Below are 20,988 nucleotides of genomic sequence, written 5' to 3' on the forward strand. Positions count from 1 at the left end.
TTTGGTCCTGAGAAGTGTGCATTTTGCTTTTGCAATGTCTTCATAGTGGTTTACTTGACTGGTGGGGGGGGGGTGGGATGTGGATGTCCACTGTGATTACTTTATAATCTGTATTACCAGCAAGGGGGCTATCTCTGTTGTAGAACACTGGTACCCCATGTCGGTGATGCTCCAGTCCAGTACATTGTCACCTCTAGTAGCTATGGTGGCCAGCTGTTTCAGGGCATTTGAGTGTTTACACTCTAGGAAGCATTGGGCAACAGACATTGTACACCAGTAATTATCTCGGTCAATGTTTGGGTAGTTGTAATCCCCTCATATAATGCTGTTTGGTAGGACCTTTATATTTTCCACTGTTCTCAGGAATACTGAGTGAGATTCCTGAGACATGGTAGGTGATCTGTAGCAGCCTACAATGTGATAAGCAGCTTTGCCCAATGTGACCTGCACTTGCATGGTGTCTGAGGACTCATGCTGTGCCACTGAACTGGAGGTGTGTGTATCCATAAGGTAAATGGATACACCCCTTCCTTCTGTATTTCACTCTGGGGTTTGGGTCCAAGGATCAGAGGGATTGTGAGTGTTTTACATGGGGCATGTCCAGCAGCTCTGTGTTTGACATGGCTTTGTATGTTATGCAGAGATCACCTCTGAGTAGGCAATATGCAAGACAGTACAGCTGGAGCATTTACAGACGGTCTATGTATGGCATGTATGTCAGGCCACCAATGCTCCTTGTGAGGTATTTCTGCAGGCTTTCCAGTTGTTGTAGATGTCTTGTGAGGTACATAGCAGAAGGGGTGTTGATGGTCACCCTCTTACACACATCTGTGCACATCCATCTTTGCCTTATTATACTGTGTTCCCCCTACATATATATATATATATATATATATAGGTACATAGGTAGGTAATAGGCTATCTGCCTGAAGGCATATATTAGTATGGCCAGAGTGTGCAGCTATCTCCACCCATGGTGTTAGTTCCCTAGGCGTCTGTGTAGTAGAGCTGATGAAGTGCTGCCTGGTGTGACACTTCAGTTTCACATACACTCATCAAGGCTCCTCTGGAAGAGTGTCAGTGAGGGACTCGGCCTACTGTTGGTTGGGAGCCTGTTCCAAAGCAAGGGATGTCTGTGAGGTAGTACTGTATCCCTCCAACATGTTCTATTTAATGTTGTGATGATGATATCCCTAGAGCATGTGGTATAGTGAGCTTGGGTTTACTACAGATAGAGCATGTACATCAGTTCTGCATTGGACATGGACCTGTCTGTTGGGCAAAGATCTCATGAGTAGACAGTATGCAACAGAGTACAGATTGAGTTAAATTCAGTCATGTTGCATGGAACAACTGTTTGAGGCCAGTAATCCTCTTGTTGAGGTACTTCAGTGCTCTTTCCAGCTGCTGAAGGTGCTTAGTCAGATGCATTGCAACTCTGATGTGGTACTCTCATACAGGTCGGATGACTGATGGGCACAGGGAACCTCCTTTGACCTACATGCAAAGACTTTGGCGGTTTGTGGGAACACATAGCATGTATTCCTAACCACTTTGTGAATGTGTTTCTGGAAGTGGAGATGACTATCTACATGTGTCCATATCAACTCCATATTTATGGTATTGGCACCTATGTGGTATTTTTATGATTGTAGCTCGGGGCCATAATCCTGTCACCACATCTGTCTGACTGTGAACCTTTATAAGGATGTCTCTGTTGCCCCAAACACTGGGTATGGCAACATTTGTGCAGCCAGCCACAACCTTTGCTAAACATAGCCCTCATGTGTTTGACTGTATATCTGAAGAGCATACACCAGAGAGGTGGGGTCTCATGACTGAGCCATGGGGGACAGCAATTGTTACCAGCTTGAACAGGTGACCACATTTCTTACCTTGTGGGGTCTATCTGTGCCCCATTTGGCAATCCATCAGATGATATACATATTTATGCACAGCCTGTTGATATTGTGGATATGACATGTGTCTGGGATGTTTGCAACGGGCTTTACAAGGTCTATGTGGGACATGTGTAGCTCATTTCATTTCTGTATGTCCTGGGTGACTGCTTTGAAAACAGTGTAGCAGGTTTGGGAACCATGATCTGCCCCTGAACAAACCAATATGGCTAGGGTTGGGTGTTTGTAGGCTCCCAATACCTCTGTTTATGAGGTCCATCATGATGTACACCATGACTTTGCAGATAAGGCTTAATAGGCGTATAAGACAATATTTCCCATGGTCTGTTGTGCATGAACACTTGTGGAGTGTGCCAAATGTTGCTGTAACCCATTCAACAGTTTTGTATCCTGTACAGAGGGCGAGGCTCAACAGCCTGTTCAGGTGCAGGGTCTGTTTGTTCTGGAGTTCACTTATGACACAGCTAGGGAAACAATGTAATCCCATAGATGCCGTGTTTTCAGGTTTGGAAGGAGCTGTTTACCCATTCTATATGTGATATCTGTGCTTTCACAATCTCCAGGTATGATGATGGGGCCTTTTGTCAGTGAGAGGGGAGTATGTATGTATGACCCTGTCTGACAGGATGTTGGCAATGTCAGTCATTTACAGTTTGCACTGACTCAGGACATTGCTATTTATGACATAGCGGAAGGAAGCATCATGGTTCTCTATGGACTCCTTCACAGATTATTTTGCCAGAACATGGATTGGATAATGTTTGAAATGCACATTGTTTATTGATGATACTGATTGCAGGTTTATTGATCTTCTTTGCTTTTTCACTTTCTGTGAATAACTTAAGTACTTGTGGTACATAGTTTGATTATGACAGGGTTCCAATATGTTATATGTGTCTGTTTTCATATAACTGTGTGCACAAGGTAGGATTGGTGAATAGAGACAGATTCCTGGGTTAAAACATGCAACTGTCAGATATGTGTGGCCCAGTGCTGTACTCAGATATGGCCTAAGTGTGTGAGCATGCCCAGTATGACCTTTCAGTATGTTGTTGCCTGACATTTGCTTCGTTTATTTAAGTGTGTGAGCATGCCCAGTATGACCTTTCAGTATGTTGCTAACTGAAATCCATTACATTTGTTGAAGTGTGTGAGCACGCCAGGTATAGACATTTATACTATATGTGTGTGGAAAATGAAGTTGTATTTTTACTGCAGGGCTCACCTTTGTGTCATAAATCAACAGGGATCATGCTGTGCCTGCAGGGCTTCCATGAGACACTTTGCATAGACTTATCAACATTTCTACATACAGGGGGGACAGCCATTCTTTGTACATTTCTACCCAGGGGCACACCTGATTGTTACTGTGGGTGTACATAGCATGAGAGGTTCACCTGACACTTGTACACATTTGCTAGGCCTGCACTGCTATGTAAGGTACACCATTTCAGTCTGTACTGTTGCCTATCGTACTGGCTTGAGGCATACTACTGTACTACAGATCTTAGTGTCCAATGTCACGTATATTAGATTGCAACTTCATAGCCTACCCAACCCACATCACACCGCCTGGCCTGCTGTTCTCTGTCTGCATAGGCCTGTGAGGGAGGTTACCCATATGCCTCTTTAGGGGCATGATACAGCATTTCTTTGTGTTTGCATTAGTGTAAAATTGTCCTGCTGTGTCGGTGCCAGTGAAATGCTGTCATGGCTTAGTGGTTCAGTAATATGACTATAGTGCACAATATCTGGGTTCAAGCCCTATCACTGCTTTTTATTTTCATGCTGGACAGACCAGACTGCTTAAGGAACAGTAAAGCAAATATGAGCATGTTTACCTGACTTTGTTCAACTTTGCCCGACCTTGCCCAACATTGCTCAACGTTGCCCGAAGTTGCGCTAGTTAGCACAGGCAATTTTGTTTACATATACTAAATAGTGGTAAAAGCTGCTTAGCACTGCTTTATATTGCTTAAAACATGGCAATCATGCCTCAGGTGGTTCTACAGGGCTGGCTATGTCGGATGCACATAGTACACTCCCTATACATGTTTGAAAACAGGTAGTGTCAAGTTAGGCATCCCTTTTATTTTATGTGCGAGTCACAGAGAGGTATCATTTCCAGGGTTCCTACTGAGCCAGTGTATGTGCTATGCGTTGCCTCTTTGCCAAGGCCAAGGCATACTGGGCACGCCTCCTTCTGCCTACTGGGGCAGGCTCAGGTTGTTCCTCCACCAAGTCACGCTCTGCCTGTGATGGTCTTGGCAATGATGAGGGGCTGTTTGGCCCTGCCCTATGCTGTTCCTGCTGCAGCTGTTTTCACAGGATCATATTGTGTAGCATGGCACATACCATGACAATTTGGGTACATGTAGTTGGTGAGTACTGCAAGGCTCCACCAGATGTGTCCAGGCACCGAAACCTTGACTTGAGCATCCCAAACACATGCTCGATTACATTTCATGTTTGTGCGTGTGCCTCATTATGGAGTTCTTGTTCAGGTGTGTGTGCATTTCTGATGGGTGTCATCAGCCACGGCTCCAGTGCGTATCCAGCATCCCCCACTAGGTGACCGTCAGGGATGTCCCCAATTTCAAATCTCTGGTATAGCTGCGTCAGATGCCAGATATGGGAATCGTGGTAGCTTCCAGGGCAGCCAGAACACACATTCAGTATTATGCCCTGGGCATCGCACACGACCTGGCAGTTGATAGAGGGGAAGCCCTTGTGGTTGATGTAGGCCCTACCCTGCTCACCGAGTGGTGCTTTGATGTGTATGTGCTTGCAGTCTATTGCACCCACTACCTCCAGCTATTTGCTGGAAAAGATGCATATTGCTGGCCAGTGCCTCACGGGAATTGGGGAAATATACATGATCACTGACATGTGCTGACATGACATTCAGGAACTGGTGCAGTACCCTGGATGCTGATGCCTGTGAAATCCCCATCATATCACCAGTTGGTCTCTGGAAGGTACCTGTTGCTATTATTCTTAGACCAACACAAACCTTGGTTTCCACTGTAATGGGTTCCCCTCTGTTGGTTGTGTGTGAGGCATGGCTTGCACAGCTCAACAATTTGCTGCAGGAGGTCTCTGTCCACTCTATAGCGCTCCACTATCTCCAGCTCATGTAGCCCCTGGTAGGTTACCCTGGGTCTGTACACTCTTCTCCGACTCCGCACTGTGGGTTGCTCAGCAGCATTCACAATGGCACCACCCTCAGCATCTTGCACATGTTGGCTTATGATAGCAATGGCAGCCCCTAACATTTTTTTGTCTGAGTTAAACTTTTTAAGTTTTCACTCTTTGCATACTGCAGTGTTGCAGTGTTCTTAAGAAAAACATGGGGGAATGTTGTTTGCAGAGTTTTAAGTGCTGGGCTGGGCTGGGCTGGGCTAGTGCACTGCCTGTGTAATTGGCTGATTCTGATTTATTTCACCTGGCAGCTCTGCTAGTTCTCTTTGGTTAACTTCCTACTACTTCTTTTCCTTCCTTTTCCCTTTCTGTTTCTACAAGGGGCAGTGCCGCGCAAAAAAGCGCAAACATGCACCCACGAGTGCACACACGTGCACACAGGCTTACACAGGCTTACAGGTGTGCACAAGTGTGCACACTGTGTTAGAACATTTGCAAGAAATTTCAGATATATCCATGGCGTACACCTTTGATTTCTGGGTTTCAGCTAGGACAACTGTAGACATGCCTCTTGCAATCCTGAGCAACTCGTGGCAAACACAAGCCACTCTGCTCCAATAATCTTACGGTCTTTCAGACATACCCCCTCATGATGTCACCTATCTTCTACTCTACTACTCCCCTACTCCTACACTTACACCCTAGGGACATGGCTCACATGCCAGGGAAAATTGGGATTCGCTATCCTTATCCTCATTTGCATAGGATTGTCTACTAATGCTTGGTTACATCTCTCAAACTGAGCTTCCCCCCTTAGCAACCACTACTCAATAGCCATGTTGTCTTCAGCCTGCCAGTCACCTGCATGGCAGAATAAGCTTTTTATTAAAAATGCCTATTTTTGTCTATTTCTTTATTATTTTCTGGTTTTTAAAGCACCGCACGTTTGCACGGTGCTGCGCTATGCTTAAACATCGGAGATCAGAAAAAAATAAAAATTAATTTTTATTAATTTTCAACCTATAAAAATGCCAATGGCCTTATATTTGGCCATTGGCATGCTTCCTCAACTGGATGCATCCTTTATTTGGAGCTATCATAGCTCCATTTAGCTATTTGCAGAACGGTACTCCGTTACCAACGGAGTACATTTCTGCAAATAACACTGCTCTTCCACGGACAGGATAGTGGTTCCTGGATCACAAATTTCCTCATTTGCATACATTTCAGCAGCAAATGAGGTAATTTGCATACCATAACACTGTCCGTGCAAGAGAAGTTTTAGGAGCCCTCATGCACGCCCCTGCCGGCTATTGCTGAATCGCTCGGCAGACATATTGCCTGTCTGACGTCTTACACTACTCTTAGACTCCATGCAAGCCTTCGTGAATCCGGCCCTTCATCTTTTTATTCCAATTATTTAGTTTCAATCATTTGGGGATGATATGCTGACATAGTTGGGGTTGTTTTTAGAAGTCCTGATGGTGATTAAGACTCATAATGTTGATCAGAATAAAGATGTGAATTAGTCTGGACAAGTGCCACTACCTTTAGGAGTAGGGTAGAAAGGCCGATTGACCTTCCCTGAGAACATGAGATGACTTATAAACAGAAGTGCCTTCATGAAGGATCTAGCACCAGTGCCACAACTGTGCAGTGATTCACTGGTCCGGTCCTTCCTATGCCATTCACTTGGGTACTATCAGGAATGGTTGGTAACCCTATCTGGCATGCATATAACTAGAACACAGAGGTGACTGAGCTTGTCCTGATAAGATGTGTTGCACAGTTATAGAGGGAAAAAGGAACCTAACCAGTAGAAATGCACAACTGAATTACAGAAAAAAGGATTAGGATCTCTGGAATGGCTTCCACCTACTTCCTGACTTTAAGGACTTGTCTTTGTTTGATACTGTGCTAAAACTATGTGTAAGGGAGGTATACTGTGCGATTTCTAACTGCATAGATTAGGCTTTCTTCTCAGACCTGAGAAAGAAGCCCTAAAGGTAGGAAATTACTGGCCTATCTCATTGATAAATTCAGAAACTAAATTTTACACCAAATTTTTAGTACACAGGCTCAGCAGAGTGATACATGATACATCTAGGCCAAGCAGATTTTGTCAAACACTGATCTGGCATAGATCACCTCTGTGCACTACTTTTGTATATTACTGTATACCTCTGTGCAGTATTTTTGTATATTACTATATCTGCAGGCAGTGAAGTGGTATAATTAATCTACTGTGGCAGCAGTTGTTGACTATGAGAAAGCCTTTGATTCTATTCATTGGGACTACACATTAGCTGTTTTCAATAGATTTGGGTTGTCCCCTGAGTCTTTAAAATTTTCTCATATGCAAGAATTTTGACAGATCAGGTAATGTTCTATCTCTTTTACCTAGGTAAATGTAAGGATTTAATGCAAGGATATCCTTTAGCCACATCCATTTTCTTACTAGCCATAGAACTTTTGGCTATCCTAATTAGAATCAACATCTCTTTATGGGGCTGGGATTTGATGGGTCTACAATCATATATTCTTCTATTTGCAGCTGACTGCCTGCTACCAATGGAGAATCCCCAAGCAGACATCTCCTGCTTTTTAGAGTTAAGATTTTACATTGTTTCAAGGCTAAAAGTTAACCTAAACAAAAACATGCTTTTTTCTTAGCCAATAAGGCAGCTATAGAATTATTTAAGAGTAACTGGTCACCCCCCTTTGCAATTGCCCTCAAAAATTTGGAAATTGCACTGGCTAATGACTATCTAGAAATGATTAACTTAAACTTGAAACCACTGAGGGGTGATTTACTTCTGACAGTTCACTTATGTTCAGGTTGGATATCTGCAATCCAAATAATGTGGTACCCCAAACTATGTTAGGTCTTAAGACACCTCCCTGTACCCCCATAATGTAAGTGGCTCAGGAGAATAAAGCATTTATTTACACAGTTTGTGTGGGAGAGCAAGAGGCTCAGTGTTCCAGCCATTGCATTTTTTCTTCCAAGGAAATATAGAAGTGCCAGACTACTGGATGTCTGCCAGATGGCTGAGAAGGCAACATCTATCCCATATCCTATTAACCTTTATGGGTAGAATTACAAGGACCTTCCTATACTATTGGTCAGCCCTGCCAATTCAGCTGAGTGGTTGGCACTCATTCATAGGTTCTTAGGTGTGTACTAGGCTAATGACCCTGGAACCAACACAAGCCTAGCCCAAGAACATACCCAGTTGTCTTGTTACCAGACTTTAGTTCATTGTACCCCTATTGAGCAAGGCTGTTGAAGTGATCCCCGGGGTGAATTTCCTGTTACCCATCCACTCGTCAAGATTTTTCTTGAAGGGGCCAGTGAGGTGCTCTGCTTGACTTAAATCGGGAGTTTATTCCAGAGTAGGGATAGTCTCTGGGTTAGGAACCTGTTCCTCCAGCAGGTTCTGTTTATTGTGATGATGAGGTTGAGGTCCTTGGACCGTGTGGTGTGGAGGGATTGAGTCTTGTTCACATGAAGCATGTATAATAACATTGGGTCCGACGTGGCTTTGTATGCCAAGCAGAGATCGCCTCTAAGCAGGTGATATGAGATGGAATATAGCTGTAGTTTTTTGAGTCTGTCTATATAGGGCATGTGTCTGAGTCCTAGGATCCTCTTTGTGAGGAATTTCTGTGGCCTCTCCAGTTGTTGCAGGTGTCTAGTGAGGTACATGCCAAATGGGGCACTGTACTCTATAATGGGTCTAATGGGTCTAATGAGGGATGAGTAGAGAGGGATTATGACCTCTTTCTTCCTGGATGAGAAGCCCTTTGTAATGAGGTGTGCCACATAGAAAGACTTTCTAACTACAGTGGCCACATGGTTGTTGAAGGAGAATTTGCTTGTGTCCCTAGATCTCTTATCTTGGGAGTTGACATGGCGACCATCAATGTGGTAGTCCATGGGCACCGAGTTTTTCCTGAAGGAGATGACGATGCACTTTTTGGCATTGAGCTTAAGACCATGGTTCTGGCACCAGTTGTTGGTGTTTGTGAGACCTTTTTGTAGGATTTCAATGTCATCTTGAGAGTCAGTGATGGCTCCCAGTTTGCAGTCATCTGTGAACTTGGTCAATCAAAGTTCTTTGGTGTTGGTCTGAACTTCAGAGAAGTATATACCAAACAGAAGAGGACCTAGGACCGATAATTGTGGGACGCCACTTGTGACTGCCCAGTAGTCAGATTTGGAGTTCGCTACTTTCACCATGTAGGTTCTGTCCATGAGCCAGTTGGCGAACCATCTTATGATGTAGGGGTTGATGCCTAGGTTGGTGAGTCTGTCAATGATCCCTGAGTGAGGGATAGCATTGAAGGCCTTGGCCAGATCGAGGTAGGCTGTATGGACTGCCTTGCCTTAACTGACCGGTCTGGTGACAGATTCAATGAAGTCTATCAGGCTGAGCAGACATGATCTGCCCTTCACAAACCCAAACTGTGAGGGATCCAGGGTTTGAAGGTTCCCAATATCCCTATTTATGAGGTCCATAATGATGCACTCCATGGCCTTACAGATCAGACTCGTCAGGCTGATGGGGGGCGGGGTGTACTTTCCTGGGTCAGTAGAGACGAATGACTGTAGCATTGTGCCATTCAGTGGGAACAGAACCTGAAGTGAGGTTATGGTTGAACAGGGCAATCAGGTGAGGTGCCAGTTCCCTTTGTACTTTATGTAGCACACAGCCAGGTATATTATCAGGTCCCATGGAAGCTGTATTTTTGGCTTTGGATAGTGTGGCTTCTACCTGAGCAGGTGTGATATTGGGGATTTGGCATTCCTTGGGTATTGGGATGGGCCAAAAACAAAAAAGCAAGGTTGTAGAAGAGCAGTCACAGAAAAATTTGTTGGCTTAAACACAAATTTATTAGTGCTTTCGGAGAGAACAATGTCTCTCCTTCCTCAGACAAAATTCAAGCAGATTAAGTCAAGTATTTATAACAATCAAACAAACAGCCAATTAACTAATTAACCACAGCACTCAATACGCGTTAGTAAGACCCAACATAAACCTTTAGCACATAAAAACCTTCTGTAGAAAACCTTTGCAGAAAACAGACACATAATGCAAAAAAGATATCAAAATATCAACATTATTTTAAAACTAGGAAGCGCTGTATAGCGCAATTCTTGAAAAACCTTTGCATTTTAAATCCTAGGTACAATTCTAGTTTTTTTTTGCATTATGTGTCTACAACCTCACTTTTTTTGTTTTTATAGTTTGTTAGTTTTTTGAGTTTTAATTTTTTTGTATTGGGATGGGCCCTTTTGGGGGTGGGGGGGTAAAGTTTACACTAAACCTGTCTGCCAAGATGTTGGCAATATCTGTTGGTTCAGTATAAGTGGTGCCGTTGTACAGTAGCTCAGAGCACCACTGCGTATTGTTATGCAGCTTCTTGACATAACTAAAGAATGCCTTGTGGGTATCTTTAGCATCTGTTGCAATTTTGTTTTCATAACTAGCTGAGACTTACAAGGGAATTTTTCCAGTCTTGGGACTTTGCCCTTTTCTGCAACAGTTTTTTTCTTCTGTTGTAGAGTTTGTTAATGGCAGGGGACCACCAGATTGGCTTCCTTTTTTTGGAGGACATGACCTTGGTTCTGTTAGGTATGGCCTGATCCATGCACTTGTGTAAGTGCTCATGCAGCGCTTTGTTGTATGATTCAGCAGCCATAAATCCTTTCCCTGCTTGCGTGGGTGATGTGAAGTTTGAGTCTTCTGTCTTCAGAAGCACAAAATTGACTTTGGAGAAGTTTTTCACTGTGGTTTCCTTCATGGGGAGTGCAGATGGGATTTGGATATCAACTGTGATTAACTTATGGTCAGATCTGACCAGCGAGGAGTTGATCACTGGTGTACAGCAGTAGAACTCCATGTTTGTGATGACCAGATTGAGAATGTTTTTACCTCTGGTGGGGGTGAGGATGAGTTGGTCCAGGACATTGGAATTAATGGATTCCAGAAATCATTGGGCAAATGAATTGGAGCAGGAGTTGTTTTCCCAGTTAATGGAGGTGTAGTTAAAGTCTCCCAGTATAAGGGTATTGGGTTGAACCTTAATGCTTTCCAGAGTGTTCAAGAATATGGAGTGGGAGTCTTGGGACATTGTGGGGGATCTATAGCAGGTTACAACCTGCATTACCATTTTATCTAGTATTAGTTGTACCTGTAGTATCTTTGAAGCATTATGTTGGGCAACCAGTCTGGAGGTGTGCATATCCTTTATAAAGATGGATATGCCACCTCCTTTGGGGCTTCGGTACACACCTCCTTTGGGGCTTTGGTCCAGGTTTGGGGGTTGAAAGGTGTGATATGATGTGTAGCCTGGTAGCACTAGGGATGCTCTCTGGAGCCTTGAACCAAGTCTCTGTTACTGCACAGAGGTCAATGTTCTCCAGTTTTAGGAGTGACTTGAGTGAGTGCATTTTGAGATTTAGTCTTCTAGTGTATAGTATCATTACCCTCAGGTTACGTATGTTTGCAGTTGTTATGCTGGTAATTTTGTCTTCAGAGCATTGCCTAAAAAAAGCACTATAGGGGTGGCAAAAGCCTTTGCCAGTATCCAGAATCCCAGGGGTGACAGATTCAGGTCATCTCTGGCAAAGCATTGAGGTCTGTCGATCATGTCATCCCAGGCAGACAGATACTGGATCCCCTTTGATTGACACCAGAAACATAGTCAATTGTTGAAGTCAATCATTTTCTGCTTATACTGTGGTATCATTCTAGGCGACGGTAGAATGCTACTCAGGGGTAGGGTCATACCTGCCTGGGCTACAAGATCCAAGAGCTCCTCCATGTCTCTTTTCATGTAGTCCAGGGAGGTACATCTTAGGTCATTCACACCAACATGGACAATGACTGAGTCATACTTGTACTTGCTGTGGAGAGATCCAAGTGCATGCATTATATGGCTGATCCTGGCACCTGACAGGCAGCTGACTGTAACTTTCTCCTTATTTAACCTAGTGAGTAGGACGTCAGTGTGCCTTACTATAGAGTCACCAATGATTAGTGTATTAGGTAGACTGTTTTGCCATAGGGGCTTAGGTTGAGTGGCACACTGTTTGTATGGGCTATGTGTCATGGAGGTTGTGTTAGGGTGAGATGGTTGCTTGCATTTTTGCCTTGGAGGTCTTTGCTTTTTGGGCAGATTTTTATTGAGAACCTCCACAAAAGTGTGTGTGTGTTTTGTGTTACTATGTGAGAGGTGTGGTGGTGTGTGATCCGGTGGGCTAAGTGTTCTATGAGGTGTGGAATGTGTGTTATCCTTCTCCTCTAGACTGGCTAGCCCAGTCTTGGTTTGAGAGAGCATGGCTTCCTGTTTGATTATGTACATGCATCTCTCACAAGTGGATGTGTTAGTAGGTATGAAGAGAGGGTTGTCTGTGTACATGAGGCAGTTGCTTCATTGACTCAGGATGCCCAGGTTCACCAGGTTATTAGGAGAAAATCTAGGGAACTGACCTTTAGACATGCCTGGATAGGTGCTTAGTATTTAAGTACTGTAGCTGTTATGCAAGTACTGTAGTACTGAAGCTGTTATGCAAGTACTGTAGCTGTTTTGCTTTTTTATAAGTACTGAAGCTGTTTTTGTTAGTGTTATTAGCAGTTTGCACAACTACAATGATAGCTGCAAGAGTTTCTGAGAAAGTGCTGGGTTTAGAGGTCTGATTTGAGTGCTCAGAGATGAAAGCTAGCAAGTTCTAAGGGAAAATTTTAATAGCAGACTTTAAGGCACCTGTAATAGTTAACCCTAGCTTAGCAGCGCTGTGTGACATGCAAATCCACGCAAACACAGGTTTTTAAGTCAGAAAGTTGAAAGGGATAGAAGCAGCCCAAAACAGCCAATAAAAAAAAAAATTCCTGATCTGACATAGTAATAAAGCCAAACCAACCACAGCAAAAGATGAATGTCTGGAACAAACCACACGAGCTGGATAACAGGAAAGAACTTTATTCCGGTACCTCGGCCCACTGGCCTTCAAAGGAATGAATTAACAATTCACTAGACACCACATATATACTAGTGCATAGTAATTGAACAATTATATCATTAAATAATTAAGTAATTAAATACTTAAAAAAGAGAAAATCAGTAACAGGACATGAAATAAGTAAACCAACACCATTTTTACTAACAATCTGCTATAAAATAAATAGTAATATTAGATGGATAAATTTACTTCCAAATTTAAACCTCGAGGTTTTAAAGTATTATACTTCAGAATAAATCTACTCTCCAATTTTAATAAACTTTGTAAGAAACTGCCTCCTGAAAGTACCTTTGGTTTAGCCAAGGCACAAAAAAACAATGATTCAACTGATCCATTGTGCATCCTATAGAAGTGATCAAATATTGGACTATCTGTTCTAGCATTGCGTACATCACCAATATGTTCTAGTATACGAACTTTAAGTTGACGTTTAGTCTGGCCAATATAATACTGAGGCAAAGGGCAATCACAACCTAATATATAGACAACACCACATGAGCAACAATTAAATCTATTCTCAGCAAAATATTTTACCCCATTGATGTTATTTCCTGATAAATTTCTAACTTTTACACATATTTTACATTTTCCACATTGAAACATTCCAGGTTCTTGAACTGAGTCAGAAATAGACATAATGCTGGATAAATGTCTAGGTTTGAGTATTTCTTTCAGATTTTGATATCTACCAAAAGAAAAACAAACAAACCTAGGAAAGAGGTGCCCAAATTCTTCATTATTACAAATAACTGGCCATAAAAACTTAACAATATTACACAGAATCTCTGAAAATAAAGAAAACTTTGTAACAAAAAACATCCTATTGTCTAGTTCCATAGCATTATCATAAATATTTACATCAAATCTATTTCTATTTCTATCATAACCCATTTTGCTACGATCATTGAATCATTGTTTTTTTGTGCCTTGGCTAAACCAAAGGTACTTTCAGGAGGCAGTTTCTTACAAAGTTTATTAAAATTGGAGAGTAGATTTATTCTGAAGTATAATACTTTAAAACCTCGAGGTTTAAATTTGGAAGTAAATTTATCCATCTAATATTACTATTTATTTTATAGCAGATTGTTAGTAAAAATGGTGTTGGTTTACTTATTTCATGTCCTGTTACTGATTTTCTCTTTTTTAAGTATTTAATTACTTAATTATTTAATGATATAATTGTTCAATTACTATGCACTAGTATATATGTGGTGTCTAGTGAATTGTTAATTCATTCCTTTGAAGGCCAGTGGGCCGAGGTACCGGAATAAAGTTCTTTCCTGTTATCCAGCTCGTGTGGTTTGTTCCAGATAGTAATAAAGCCCTCTGGAAATTATATAACAACCATCCCTTGCTAGGTTTGGCATTCAAAGGCAGCTATGTGAGGGCACCCTTTTCTGAAAGGGAACAATAAAGTTATACTGCAGGGACCTTAGGAGTTAAATGGCATGAATAACATAAACCAGTTTATAGGTAGTATCAACAGATGCCCCTATTTAGAATCCCTTGACAACCTAAAGGATAGGTATAAGTCACCTGCAAGGGAGTTTTAGAAATCCCTCAAACTATGTCACACCTTTTTTCACTCTCCATATTGGCGGTGCCTTAAATGAAAATATTACACTGCCAGTAATGCATTAGAGAAATTGCCAGGATCTGAAGAGAAGATCAACAAAATAAAATCCTTTCATATTTATCTAATCCCTTTTAAGCTGAATTTGGATAACATTAGGCAAATGTTATTGGACCACTGTTATAGATTTGGAGGTGATAAAAATAATTCTTCCTCCAGTTGCAGCTTTACTTTCTGTGAGTGCACATGGCACATGGTTTTTGACACATTAATTGAATCTCCTATACAGAGGGTACTGGACCATAGTCAAAAAAGGTTATAGCAAATTGGTCACTTGTCCATTGTGTCCAGAGGTAGAAGCAGGTGAAGCTTGTTAATTTGGGGGTATATATACATCCAGATCCTTTTGAATTATACTGCTGAGACAGCTTCTCACATTCTTGCATTCTTCAATCTACCCTTAGTGTCATGGATATTGGGAGAGTTTCCTGTTAGATTGCGTCTGTCTTGCTTTCAGATGCTTTTGCTCTTTCAACTGAAGTACCAAGGTTATTTATAGCATCCAAATGGAAATCACTGGACCAGTTATCAATAAATATATTTTGTATGCTTTGAAGAACACAGGAGCATTTGTCTCGTTTATCCCATTTGGGTCAGCTGTGACTTAAGTAACATGTAAAGATTCCAAATGATGTTATCTGTAGAACTGTGAGCAATACTAATCATATTTCATGTTTTATAAGGTGCTGAGTAATATACATAGTGTATATAGGTTCTTTAAGATTCTGTTATCCTCTCCTTTTTTGTTGTTATGTTACCAACTGTTATGTTTTTTTCTGTGTGAGTGTGAGTGTGTGTGTCTGTGTGTGTGTGTGTGTGTGTGTGTGTGTGTGTGTGTGTGTGTGTGTGTGTGTGTGTGTGTGTGTGTGTGTGCGTGCTTGTATGTCAGCAGTTTTATTTCTTTTTTCATTCCTTTGTTAAAACTCAGTAAAAAATGCATTAAAAAAGATATGCCAAACTCATTGTAACTCATTGCTTCCAAGCCTAGTTAAAAAAACAAAACAAAACAAAAAAACGTTAGAACCTCTGGTCAGCGAAGGGGGTTGTCATTATGCGCTTGTGTGCAGGCAATGGCAACAAACAGATCATCATCTAATCTTCTAGGTGCACTAACATACCATGAAGATGACCCTTTATCTGCTTTCCTTCATATTAACTTCAACCAGTCCCCTGTTGTTGTTTTTCTTGTTTTTTTTTTCTCCCCTTCCTTTATTATCTATATGTATGAATGTTATCAAGCTGGAATATAATGATAGCATGTTATTACTGTTAAATAACAAAGAATAACCATGAAACTGGAACCACACCAATGTATTTTAATTTAGCGCTTTTGTCTTGACAATGTAAAAGACTTCATCAGAATAAAACATAATTTGAACAGCCACCATATATACCATTCAAATATGAAGTGGCTGATCAAATTATGTTGAATGATGTCTGATGAAGCCATGAATTGTCAAGACGAAAGCACTAAATTAAAATACGTTGGTGTGGTTCCAGTTTCGTGGTTATTCTTTATTTATTGGTTGTTGTATTTTGTTTGTGTTCTCATGTTATTATTGTTAAGAATTGTTCATCAGTTACTAGCTTTTGTACATACAAAGTCATACTAACTGGTGCCGATATTACACTGACTGCAGTTGCTGGGCATCATCCAATTTTCTTTCTGATTGTTGCAAGTGTTATTGTTTTCTCATTTAATTCTCTGTTTGGCAAAAAAAAAAAAAAAAAAAAAAATTAGGTTTTCTTTTTATCTCATCCAGATGTTTTGCACATAAGTGTAGGGGAAGAATGCAATTTCAGATATAATCATGTATAGGAACATGATGCAGGATAGAAGAGTATATGTCATTCCTCTTTGTGGTCTATAAGTAGCTCCAAATGTATATACTATTGCATTTTCATACCTGACAAAGTAGTTCTTTACCATTCATAGCTATGAAATTAAATGTAATATGTTTAATCTATTTAAGTAGTTATTTACATCAATGCTTCATAAAATATCATTAGACTGCATTTCTCTGCTACATTTTTTTTCATGAGTCCTTGGAGAATACAGATAAATAGGATTAGTGTCCTAGTTTTTGTGATTTTTTTTTAAATAGGACTGATTGCTGCTGGGTCTCATTAATGACTGTCAAGTTCAATATCAACTTTATAGAGTCATAGGGTCAAAGCTGGCATAAGAGCCATTTTTAAGCCAAACCAGGCATACCCCAAATTTAACAAAATAATGCTGATGTGTCAGCACCACAAGGAATTTTAATGTTATGATATAGGCTTGTACAGATCAAGTGTTCACAGGCTGCCCTTGTCTGTTAGGGACATTGGTGCCAAACCAGGGGTAAAGTTGTGATTTCACATCCATTGGTCCACGTTTGAATAGAGGTAAGGATTGTAGCAAGATTTTTCCTTGCTATGCAATGCCCTTCCTGAGTTTGGGCATGATTTTCTTTCTTTATATCTATATTCAGCAAGTTATGAGTGTACTGAATTTCTGTGAACATTTCTACATAGGTAGCTGTATTCTGAGGGTTTGGGTGGCTTGGAACTTTGCTAGACTGTTGCTTAGTAGGAGATAGTTAGCCTTGGAATAGTGTTTAAATGTTTCAGAGTTAGCAGGACTCTCGAGCTTAATACTCATTTCAAAGGAGACAACTTTATGGTCTGACCTGGGGGATTTACATTATGGGGAGTGCATCATTTCCTCATGTTTCTGAGAACCAGGACAAGGATATTTGCACTCCTGGTGGGCATACTGACTAGCTTTTAAGGGTGCTTGTGTTAACAAACACCACAAGTCTCTGAGTATGAATGGTTGAGGTCATGTATGATTCCTAGTTAATGTCGGGGGTAGTTAAATCTGACCATAAGTATTGTGTTGAGTTGAAAGTTGGGTCATGAAGGCAGACCTATAGCTTGCAAGGATTGGACTTTGCTTATGGTAAGTTGGATGCAGAGAAGCTGAAGTGTGTCATACAGATGATCAGCCTTGAGATTTGTTTATGTTTGGTACAAACTGAGATTCCTTCCTGTTTAGCCCCTGTCTGTGCAGTAACTAGCCTAAACATATGAAAGGCATTATAGCCTTGTATTGCTTGGGTGCCCCCTGCATCTTTAAACCAAGTCTCAGTAATTGTGTAGATGTCTATATTCTTCAGGATGATGAGAACTTGCAGGGGGTGGAGTTTCCTGTTTATACTCCAGGCATTGAGAAGTAATACCTTTAAAAATCAGTCTGACTGAGGTTGATGCATTTGAAACTTGTTTTGCTATTTACTTTCCCTGGCCGGAAAATTTATCATGACTCCTTTATCTCTAGACATGCAATTCATTTATCTTACTCCGGACAAACTTACCCTATCTTTTTTGTTTCTAGATTCACAGGTCCATAGGTAAGTACTAGGCTAGCTGCCCTTATGGGTCATTTTAAGCCTAGCCAGTTTCTCTTTCAAAGGTGAGAATTAAACCCTATGAGCTGAACTGGAGATAATGTCTTCGGTTCAGCTTAGAGTATTGGTGATATGAACTTAGCAACTGTTTGCAGAGCTATAATTACTTAATTATAGCAGAGAAACATATTTTTGCTGAAGTCGACTACATTTCATCCCATAGTTAGACAAAAAATCCTGACAAACAGCCAGTTTATATAAGGATGTGACAGTGTCATACTTACAGTAAGCTCATGCTGTACACATAGCCACTATTGGAGACTGAGATGCTTTTATTTATAAATTACTTTCTAGTTTACACAAAACACAAGTCCTTCAACAAACGGGTAGCATGCAATGATGTCTAACTATTCTGTAGAAAGAAGGTACAACCTCATATACATATACATGCAGCACTACTTATGATGCATCTCACATGTAATTTCACTTAAATGCATAGTTTTAACTGTCATTATACCTGGCTATATGACATTTCACACCCTACAGCTTTGTAACCACATGTCCATTGACTCTATTTCCATTACCATGGATTTACTTGCATTTCATGTTCATTATGTGGATTTAACACAGAAGAAGAGAACAGAGAAATTGACGATAGCTATAGGACTGCTGCAGACGATCCTTGTTTGAATAATTCTCACACCCCTTGCACCCACTGTAATACTGCATCTCGTTTATACTTCTGGAGATTACATTCCTCCCCATACCTTTCTACCTCTTGGGGAAAGAATTCTGGAAAAAAGCCAAAACTAATTGCGAAGGCAAAGGTCCAAAATCAGGGACAGATCTTAAACATTGTTCTTACAAATGTTTAAATTTGTTAGAGTAACAAGTTTTGTATTACCGTGCATTTTCTGGAGGATATGAAGTCTGGAACTCTAATGTCACCATAACTTAGTGGCAAAACTCTTGACATTTTGCAAAATTCTGGACAGTGGAGCGTTATGTTCCCTATTCCCTGTTTTCCTGACACTGGGCAGGATTCACGAAGCCTCCGTGTAAGAGTTACAAGGCTTACACGGAGGCTGCAGTTAAACGGTGTGACGTCAGCATGTCATGCATATGCATGAGGGCATGCTGAATCACACCTAAGGCTTACACGGTCTGTGGAAGACAGTAGGGGGTGTGTCCGTAGGCCGAGCCCTGCAAACGGACACGACCCCGGAAGAGTAAAAGTCCCGAAAGTAAACCCCCACGACAGAGTCCGTGTAAATGTGAATAAACACAACACAACACATGCCCCCACAGACTATGAACATAAAATATATAAATTAACATGTTATATATATTTTTTAAATTGTAAAGATGTTTGCCCGTGAGTGCGCTCGTTTGCGCGGGCGTGCCCGTAGCTTAGCCACAGTTAGCAGTCAGTGGAAAAGCATATAAGAACTACATATACAAAGTAAGCGAAGAAGCAATAGCGTAGCAGTAGAGACATTGGCTGAAGAGCAGGCAGTCATGGTTCGAGCCCCCCCAACATCAATTTTTATTTTTAGTGAAATAAGCACAAAACAAGTCCCTGACATATATGTACACATATAGAATTATATTTTATGTAAAATGTAATGAAATGGGCCATTTATTTTGAAGAAATGTGAGATAACAAAATAATAAAAAATGCCAGATGTGCCTATAGCTGAGCTACAGTTTAACAAGTTGAGTGCATCTGCCCGTAGGTGAGCAGTGGTTTAACAGGTGTAAAATGAGTGTCTGTAGGTGAGCAGTGGTTTAACAGGTGCAAAATGAGTGCCCGTAGGTGAACAGTGGTTTAACAGGTGTAAAATGAGTGCCCGTAGGTGAGCAGTGGTTTAACATGCTGAAACTGTGTGCCCCTAGCTGAGCTGAGCGTAATATGCGTGCTGACAGCCAAATGAAGCGTAAACCAGCGTAACCCGTTTGCACGGAGCTGCACGCCGTGCCAACAAGCTAACCGACGGGCAACGTTGAGCAAGCTGTAACAAAACTGCCTTTACACAGACACACCTCCTAGCCTGTGTAGACAGTCATAAAATATAAAAAGCAGTGGCCAGGTTCGAACCCAGGATACCATGCACCATAGTCAAGGTACTGAACCACTAAGCCATAACAGCTGCACTTAGAAATGCAGTAATAGCAGATATATAGGAATGAATAGAAAGAGGAGCATGACAAAGCAGGTTTTGTGAAGCTGATACAATTCCAAAATGGCCAATCACAGATAAGTGCGGGAAAAACGGCATATATAAGCCCCATAGGCGGGAATACACAGCATAACCGAATGTAGAACCAACTTGCAGCCAGAATGTCAGGTGTAGGTGAGGGTAGTTGCTTTCGACCACAGAGGTGGGGCATTGAGGAGTCCAAATATATGGTTTGGCTCCTTGTCCACAATCATGAGGCCCAACTCATGCAGGGCCAGGTCCTGTGGGGAGCATATAGGGCTGAGGCGTGGGACCGGTTGGCTCATGATCTTACCAGTGTCACAGGCATACCAAGGACTGGTGAGCAGGTCCGTCACCACCATGCGGACCTGAAGAGACGGAAGCAGGACCAACTGAACCGTTGGATCCAGGAGGCCCGGCAAATGCCCAACGCCCCACTACTGAGTAAGTTACATCTAATTATTTATGTAAGAAATTAACCTAGCTGATATTATGGAGATGTGTATTCCAATATTACTTTATTTATATTACAGTTGCAGGTGTCCGTTCTGCAAACCGTAGAGCCTATGGCGATAGGCTGGTGTGGTTACGCCACCAGGCAGGTCAGTAATCCTCTCCCTGTAACTGTAAATAAATATAAAAGTATGACAGTTAGACTGTAAATAAAGTGCAG

At 41.4% G+C, this 20,988-nt stretch overlaps 1 protein-coding gene across 2 annotated transcripts in view; it reads left to right on the forward strand.

The window, feature by feature from the left end:
- LOC122789112 (serine/arginine-rich splicing factor 7-like) overlaps positions 1-20,988 on the forward strand; it is a 431,411-nt gene that overhangs the window by 94,243 nt on the left and 316,180 nt on the right. The window lies entirely within an intron of this gene.

The sequence above is a fragment of the Protopterus annectens genome, chromosome 1.part0, assembly GCF_019279795.1.
Source record: "Protopterus annectens isolate FY-2018-M chromosome 1.part0, PAN1.0, whole genome shotgun sequence".
Lineage (NCBI taxonomy): Eukaryota > Metazoa > Chordata > Ceratodontiformes > Protopteridae > Protopterus > Protopterus annectens.